This window comes from Helianthus annuus, chromosome 14 (assembly GCF_002127325.2).
Source record: "Helianthus annuus cultivar XRQ/B chromosome 14, HanXRQr2.0-SUNRISE, whole genome shotgun sequence".
NCBI lineage: Eukaryota > Viridiplantae > Streptophyta > Magnoliopsida > Asterales > Asteraceae > Helianthus > Helianthus annuus.
In genome coordinates this window covers 107393716-107403098 of record NC_035446.2, presented here as the reverse complement: position 1 = coordinate 107403098, position 9383 = coordinate 107393716, and the positions used below count along the sequence as shown (strand labels likewise).

The 9383-nt window shown below is 31.7% G+C and overlaps 1 pseudogene; it reads left to right on the top strand.

Moving 5' to 3' along the window:
* The first annotated feature begins 557 nt into the window (after positions 1–557).
* LOC118486530 lies at positions 558–6638 on the top strand (annotated as a pseudogene).
* The last annotated feature ends 2745 nt before the right edge of the window (positions 6639–9383 follow it).

The window sequence follows — 9383 nt, the reverse complement described above, 5'->3', positions numbered from 1 at the left end:
AAAGCGAGAAATTACTCCAATCTTCCCACGTCATGGCCGCCATTTTTCATCTGTTTTTACCCAAAAGAAAACTCAGAGATTTTACCTCCTCCAGCACTTTAAAAACATTTGGTTGGGTACTATTGAAAATCGCATCATTACGCGATTTTCCATAGACTCCACAGATCAGTCAACACAATAGCATGGAGCTGTGAACTAACCTATACAATTTATTTTCTAACTGCAGTTATTATATATGTTTATTTTATACCTCTAGATATGTAAAAACAGGAGGAAAAAAAAACTTACATAAATCAGTCTTAATTTAGAGGGAAAAAATGAAGAGTGATGAGACGTGGTTAAATGTGAACTGAAGTTGGTGACCAATCCTGGCCTCACTTAATTACATCATGATTTATTAAATGACCATTATAACCCTTCTATTATGTGAACTGAAGATGGTTTTGATCAGTCAACCATACTTTATATTTAAGATAATTGATAGTCTGGAATCTTATAGATTTTCATATATAAGGAGTTCTCTATTGGCGCTCTCTCTAACACACACACACAACACACACAAACTCATTGATCCAACATGAGCAACATAAGTTTGGTTGAGGCCACACTCCCTCCAGGCTTCAGATTCCATCCCCGCGATGAAGAGTTGATATGCGATTACTTGTTCAACAAGTTTTCTCTCTCTGGTTCACCTCTTCTTATTGAAATCGATCTAAACAAGTGTGAGCCGTGGGATCTTCCTGGTACTCATTCTTTTTTAACTTTTACTTTCTATAGGTTTTTTCTCACTTTCGGTACATTAACATGCCAATTGATATGATTGTCTATCTTCATAACTCATGATCTACCTTAGAGTTATGGTTTCTGGTTGTGAACCGCACCTATTTCACTTCGAATAACGATTTTTTTTAATTTTTTTATTGATGATTATATGTGAATGCTTATAGTCTGGTTTGGTTGGTTGTATATATTTTCAAAACCAAACCGCCAAACCGGTTATGTATGTTGACAATTGATAGAAGTCATATAAACCAATCAAACTGTTTAACTATATTAAATGTGAAATAATATCCAATAAGCTACAAGCCATCTATACATTTTCAAACGCATAGAATCAATAAAAGTAATTCAAATCTTTTACACTATACAATATAACCATTCTTAAAAACTAAATAGTGGCGGTAGAGAATGTGGGAAGTCAACAAAAACATATGGATTACAAAATTAGGGGGAAAAGAAAGATGTGGCTTTTGAATCCCATTAATATTCTAAAACTTGCTTTTATATATCTATGTGTGTATATATGTGTATGTATAGATCATTTTAATACGATAATACGGTTAAGTGACCAGTTTAAACCCTTTAAACCATAACCGAAATTATATAGCTCGTCGCATGATCAATTCTTGAATCAATTGGTTAAAAAAGGTTAAAAGAAAAAACAAACGGCCAAACTGATCAAATTATTTAAGTAATCGCTTTCAGAAAAATAATATACAACCTAGGTTGTTAATCGTATTGGATTGGCTAGTTGACGGATTAAATAGATGAGCGACAACCCGAGCACAACTCCTATATGTAACTATGTCAAAGATAAACGCACACACTTAAAGTCGTTTCATATCTTCGTGTCATACTTTGGGGGCGACCTGTTAATTAGTGTTCATTTGCAATGTAAGTAATAACTCGTGACTTACTATTTAAAAAAATGACTTCAGTCCAAATGAACGCTTTTAATTATCTTTTTATCTCTTTTTTCTGATCGATTGATTGAATGAAAAATATTAGAGAATATATATCTAAGAACAAGTGGTTAGAAGTAATGAATAAAAGTCAACGAAATAAAGAGTTGAAATTTGAAATTAGTTGGAGGAAAATCTAAAATTTAATATATCAAATCTTAAATGTTAACATTTTTACTCTCTTATAAAATTAATGTAATATAAAAATCTTATATTTAAAGATGTGTTCAAGGCCAGTAACACATTTATATATTATAAACGAGTAGTGCTTTCGTTTATATATTTAATAAAATGATTATATTAGTTTATACAAAATTTTCATAGTGATGTTTCAAATCATAATTATATATTATATAATATGCATGTATGTAAATATGTGTGGTTGTGGATATGGCTGGCCGGGAGGCTGGAGAGATTCTCGAGGACGGCTCTAGGTGAAGATAGGAGTACTGTATATGTATATATTCTAATCTACGTGTTATGTTGTCACTCACGTAATTAAAGTCGGATACTATTTGTTCTTTCACTATTGCATATCCTTTCACTAACTTTATATTGAAATCGACATTTATCCCTTTATCTTCATTTGAAAATAGAAAATAGATATAATCAATGCTTTTCACATACGTGTTTGATACGGATACAAATAGATTGTCTTATTTTCATGGAGGAAAATAGAAAAGTATATCCGAGCATGTCATATACGTGTACATGTTAAGTACAAATTTTCACATTTGGACCAAAAAACTAAAATAATAATAATAATAATAATAATAATAATAATAATAATAATAATAATAATAATAATATATCTAAGATGACTATAAAGGTTGGACCAAAAAACTAAAATAATAATAATAAAAATCTAAGATGGTTACAAAATTTCCAAACAGTTGTAAATTGAGATAATTACTAACTAATAATACATAATATTCTGTATTTATTGTTAGATTTTGGACACTTTAGCCTCATGCATAAATGATAAATTCAAAAGAAGGCGATCAAGCTAGTGTGGCCAAACATGGGATGGCCTGGCTTAAGCTTAATTGTCGCCACTGCCCACGTGATTGGCCCTCACACAACACCCATTCATGTCCACAAAATAATAATAATAATAATAATAATAATAATATAATAAATAATATAATAATAATAATAATAATACCTAATTCGTAATAACAATAATAATAATAACTAATTCGTAACAATAATAATAATTTAATAATAATAATAATAATAATATAATAATAATAAATAATAATAATAATAATAATAATAATAAATATAATAATATAATAACTAGTTCGTAGTAAAAAAGAGCCATATATACTAAAAACAATTTGAATTCTTTCAAACTTAATTCCATTCGTTTACACCCTTAGTTTTAATAAAGACATATATGTATATGTTAAAAGTATACTATTGATAAATCAAGACCACTTAAAATATTGTGTTCACATTTCACTAATTTATTTAGTTTTAGTTACACGTTATATCAGTTTCAATATTAAAATATCCGGATAAGGTACGAACAATTCCAATCAAATAATTCACGTACAGAGCTAATATGTGTAGTCTTATCATGCACATTAAACTACTTGCACATTATAACTATTTCACGATTTCTCATGTTTGATATATTCATAATCCAATAATAGGAATCATTTGATAATCACTATAAACTATTTTATTTACTGATGAATTCAATAGTGGATACATTATAGTTCCAAAAAACATATAAATATGGTTGACATTTATATGCTTTATTTTACCCTTTTTATCAAATATACATCCATGAATGTATAAAGGACAAAACATATTTGAAGTACTCAATTATACTTCATTCTTTTAGAAACCGCATGTGTTGGAGGCAAGGATTGGTACTTTTATAAGCCATCGAGATCGAAAATATGCAACCGGATTACGTACAAATAGGGCCACGGTGTCGGGGTACTGGAAGGCAACGGGAAAAGACAGATCTATCCTTCGAAACCGTACCCTTGTTGGCATGAGAAAGACTCTTGTTTCTATCTTGGAAGGGCACCGAAGGGAAAGAAAAGTAATTGGGTAATGCATGAATTTAGACTACAAGGTCCTCAAACACCTTCGGTTGATTCTTCGCTCAAGGTATTAATTTCTCTTAACTATTTGAAGTTTTAAAAAATTATGATATGGCTATTTTCAAACAATTAAATAGTTATGAAAATCGTGAAAAATGTTCATGTATGTTTTTACGTATATAATTCACAATAAATATTGGATTACGAACATACAACATATGTTCATGTATGTGAAAAGGTGGGGTATTCTGTGTAGGTAAGATGTTTATACTTTGAATATACGTTTTGACTTTGACTATGAAAATAAAATGTTTTATTGACTGATTTATTATATTTTTATTCGGATTAATATATTTTGATATCACAAGATATTAAAATATATAATATTATGATCTTTTTATATAAACTACTAGACGCCCGCCCGCGTTGCGGAGCAATGGCCGAATATTTTCAATCAATTAAAAAAGACTATATAATTTGCTATGAAAAAAAAAACGATGATAAAACCGTAGTTTTTGGCTCAGGGCAAAACTGTATTTTTTCAGGACTAATGAGCCAGTGTTAGGCAGCTAGAGTTATGCACCGCCCGTGTTGGGGGGCACTCACACCGAGTATTTCTTAGGTTAATAACATGTACGTCTTTATGTCGGTTAGTGTACATGCTACTTATAACACGATATCAAAAAAGACACATCAAATTAACCAATTAAAGAAAAACAGTACCATAGTTATGATAAAAAAATTAACTAAAACGATGACAAGCGTGTAACTTAGAGTTGGGGGCAAAACAATAATTTTGAGGACCAATTAGCGAGTGCTAGGCAGCTGTTTGGCATGAATAAAAACAAAATTAAGTCAACAAAGAAAAATAAAACACTACCATGGTTTTGCCAAAAGGAAAAAAAAAAACGATGGCAAGATTGCAATTTTTAGTGGAGATAAAATCGTAATTTTAAAATGAAGGTAAAATAATATTTTTAACTGAGGGCAAAGCCATTTTTTTTATTTTGAAATGGGGGCAAAATCGTAATATTTTAGCTGCGGGCAAAATCGTAATTTTTAGCCGGGTGGGAACCAAATCGTAATTTGGCAGGACTCTAGCTGAGGGCAAAACCATATTTTTATTTTGAACTGGGGGCAAAATTTTATTTTTTAACTGAGGGCTAAATCGTAAATTTAAGCAATGGGCAAAAGCAAAATTTTATTTTGAATCGAGAGCGAAATCGTAATTTTACACATGGGATAAAATTGTAATTTGACATCACCTATAAATAACTATTATATGAAAAAAAAAAAAAAACAAAAGTAAGTGGCCGCCCAAATGTGGCCAACCACTTAAGAGTACTGTTACCCGATAACGTATGCAAGTTGTTTTTGTATATGTTGAAAATGAAAATATCTAAGATTTCAAATTAATTAAGTTATCATCAGTCTGGTCATTTGCAAAAATATAGTATATTAATGGTTTATAGGTATGTGAATTGTTAATTATATATATAACCAGTTCTAAGTATAACAAGTGTGAAAAGAATATACATTTATATCTATATTGTTTTAATATTGATACGCAAAATGTTATATAAGACCATTCGTTTTTCTCTCGTTTATTATTTATACCAAGCACCATGTGTAAATGTTTATGATATTCATGATTCTACTTGAAATTGGCCAGTGTTGCCATAAATGAGCTCACCAGGCTATGTGTAGTAACACAGTAGCGAATCTTGAGATTTCTGATCGGGGGTTGAAAACGTATCTACCTTAAAAATTATAAAACTGGGGGGTCGAAAATGTATATACCTAAAAAATTCTATATAAAAACTACATACCGGACACTACCGAGCGAAAACTGAGGTGGTCCCCCCCCCACCCCCACCCCTTCTATCCTACGCCCCTAGTAACACATCCATCTAATTCCACACAACTTGACTGATGTCACGAATGTGTATATACTTCATTCAAAGATAGTATCTAAAAAATCATTATTGAAACATAATGTATGCATACATACGTATGTACATCTACACACATATATATACATATGCATATTACTGATATTAACTAGGAAAGTTTTTTTATTCCTCAAGGATAGAATGAAAGATTTACTCTCGTCCAACCTTTCCTCGACATTACAAGTAGTTTTGCTATGAATGAGAATTTAGTGGACATGTTTATATATAATTGTTAATTTAATGATATTATTATTATTACAGGATGATTTGTGTTGTGTAGAGTGTTTTGCAAGAATAGAGAAACAACTGATGAAAAACAAAACAACTTGGGAAGCATAAACAAGTATAGAAGCCATGAAGACACAATAAAATGTTCTTCATCTCTCCCACCACTAATGGAACCTTACAGTCTCTCCTTTGACCAAAGTCAACACGCCTACAACAACAACAATAATATCTTCAACCAGCAAGTACCCTGCTTCTCCACCATTTTCAACCAATATAATCCCCAATGTGATCTCATTAACAACCACCATGTGTTCTCCACCATCATATCACCACCACCACAACCACCCAATCTTACGATATCATCACCATCTTCTTCATCGTCGTCACATTGTGGTGGGAAGAAAGATGTGATCAAAGCCGTTTTGAATCGTTTTAACGACGCCACTTTCAGCTTTGGTGAAGAGAATTCTGATCAAAGCTTTTTGTCGGATGCAGATTTGGCTGTTACCATGTGGTACCCTTGATTTCCATCATGTTCTTGTTGTTAATTTGTTACTAATAGGGTTACTTTTATGTTCATGTCATTGTATATAAACAATCATTGTATATAAACAAAAGTTACTATTTTGAGTTTTTTGTAAGTTGTGTTGTTTTTTATTTTCATTGTGTTTTAGGTTATCAAATTCAATTGTGTTTTTCACCTCATAATGTTTTAGTTAGAGTTTTTTTCATTTTTATTATTCTAAATGTTAAAGCAGAGACATAACCCTGCTAAAATAGAAGCATAACCAAGCTAAATTCAAAGGGACAAAACGTTAGAAAAATGTCAAAAAGATAAATACTTTTTAGGATTTTTCCTTTTAGTGTACTAGCCTTCCCTTCTATCAATATGAAGGTATAATAAAATATTAATATAATAATAATTATTATTATAATTATAATTCTTTTCTTTTACTTTTAAATTTAATTCAACGATTTATTTTAGTATCACAGATTGGGATATGTTTGGTATTAATCGGTATCGAAAATAGCGGTAGATCATGTTCAGTATCGGTATATGAAGGTAAAAACCGGCACCGGCCTGTACTGAAAACGCCAAAAGTCGGTACCGAGTTGATAGTGAAAATCTTTTAGTTCGGGAAATTCGGTGCTGCTACCCAGTACCATTTGTTCATCCCTGATCACTGGTACCGTACAGACAATGGTATCGTACAACGTTTTTCTTCTTCAACTTTTAATGATTTATTTTTTTAGTTTCAGGGATAGCGACGGGCTCGGTGCCAACCGATACCAAATCGGTACTGGTACCAAAAATACCGGTTACAGTACTGGTATATGAAGGTAAAAACCGGTAGCGAACCGTTACCAAGAACGCCAAAAGTCGGTACCAAATTGGTACTTATGATCTTTCGGTTCGGGAAATTCGGTACCAGCACCCAGTACCATTTCCTCATCTCTGACAACGGGTTTCATACGAACTATATCATTACCATAAAAAATTTTGGTTGATTTTCTTTCGGTTATCGTTTAGTGTTTTTTTCTACATTCACTACTACAAAAATATGTATTTGCTATGGTCAAATCTGTAGCTAATTTATAGCAAACACTCGTTTTGCTACGGATTTTGTTTGTTGCTACAAGTACCGTCGCTAATTTATTTGCTACGAATTTTAGCTACCGAAATCATTTTTGCAACGAGTTTAGCTACAAAAACTGACGTCGCTATTTTAGCTACGAATTAGCTACGAAAATGTTTGCTACGGATTTTTAGCTACAAAACTTTCCTACGGATCTTTAGCTACAAATGTTTGCAATGGATTTTTAGCTACAAAACTTTGCTACAGACTTTTAGCTATTAAATTTTGCTACGGAATTTTAGCTACAAAGTTTGCTATGAATTTGTAGCTATGAGGATTTTGCTACATATTTGGCTACGGAGTTTTTGCTACGGATTTAGCTACAAAAATTTGCTAAAGATTTGCTACAATTTTTACTAGTTTAGCTATGAATTATCTTAGATATTTGTTACGGAATTAGCTGCGAATTTTAAGTAATTTTTCACAATTTTCATAGTTTTGTGTTATTTTTTATTTGTTGCTTGCAAAAATTATATTCAAATTTCAATAAATATATATATGTGATACCAAAGATAAATATCCAAAATCCAATATAGAAAAAATAATCGAATTATACAAATGTCATACAATAAAGATCAAAACTATCCAAAAAAACAATACCATAAATTTTCGAATCATATGTTTACCAACATAAATCATATCTAAACTCCGTGGAAAGTTATGTGGCAGTTTTGTTACTGTCATTTATTTGCGCATTTTCTTCAACTTTTTCTGTCACATAATGATCTCTGGTTTCTCTCATTCCAACTCCGATTGCACCTATAAGCAAAAATATAAATATAAGTTTGCTTTACATGTCTTAAGCAAAATATAAATTCATGAATAACTTATTTAAAATTTCAAATTATACAACACTTAAGAACTCTCACTTAGCATTTCAAAACTGGTAAAGATTAAAAAATCGCATTACACCGTGTTTTATATATTAATGTTTTTTTAAAGTTAAACCAACAATATTTTATGAAATCCTCATGCAAGGTGTCATGAACATATCATTTGTAAAAATTACTAATTATGCCAAAGGCATTCTTTTAACTGATTATATACCCACTTACTTCAACTGATCCATATTATTCAAAACTTATTTCTCATTAAAATTTAAGAGGGACATCATGTGGCATAGTCATTTTTAGATGCCAATGGAAATGAACGCACAAATTGGTATGATTGTACAATGTACAAGCCTTCAAATGTGCATAATTACCTTGTGAAACAGACTAATAACAGACGAGATGGAGAGTCACTGAGTTCCTTTTTCCTTTTTCATGACGCATCGGCGGTTCGTTATGGCTCATATAAAAGGTACCGATGATCAGCTACGAAGACGAGAAGCGGTAAACTTCTTATTGGGTTCCACGGTAGGGAAGGGGTGGTCGGAGGCTCCACACATCACACATTGGTGGTTTTTAATGGTCGGAACCTAGCAGGGCAGCAATACGATGGAGATGAGCGACAATATGTGTATTCGATGCTTCAGGGTCGTTACAATTTACAGGGTGTAGTCGTCGGTTCGCCGGAATATCCAGGCTACTAGAACCAGGGGAGATATCAAGAGAGAGTAGAGAAAGTGTGTAGGTTATGGGAGTCGTCTAAGCTTATATGGAGAGTTGTCCACATCGGTTAAGTCCGATTGATGTGATACTTGGCAATTTATCCGAACGGTTTTGGTAGATGAGACGTGCTGATAAGAGTGGCGGGAAATGCAAGTGGCGGGAAGGAAATCATGAATTTGACTTGGTTTCATAGTTTATTTTTAATTATATA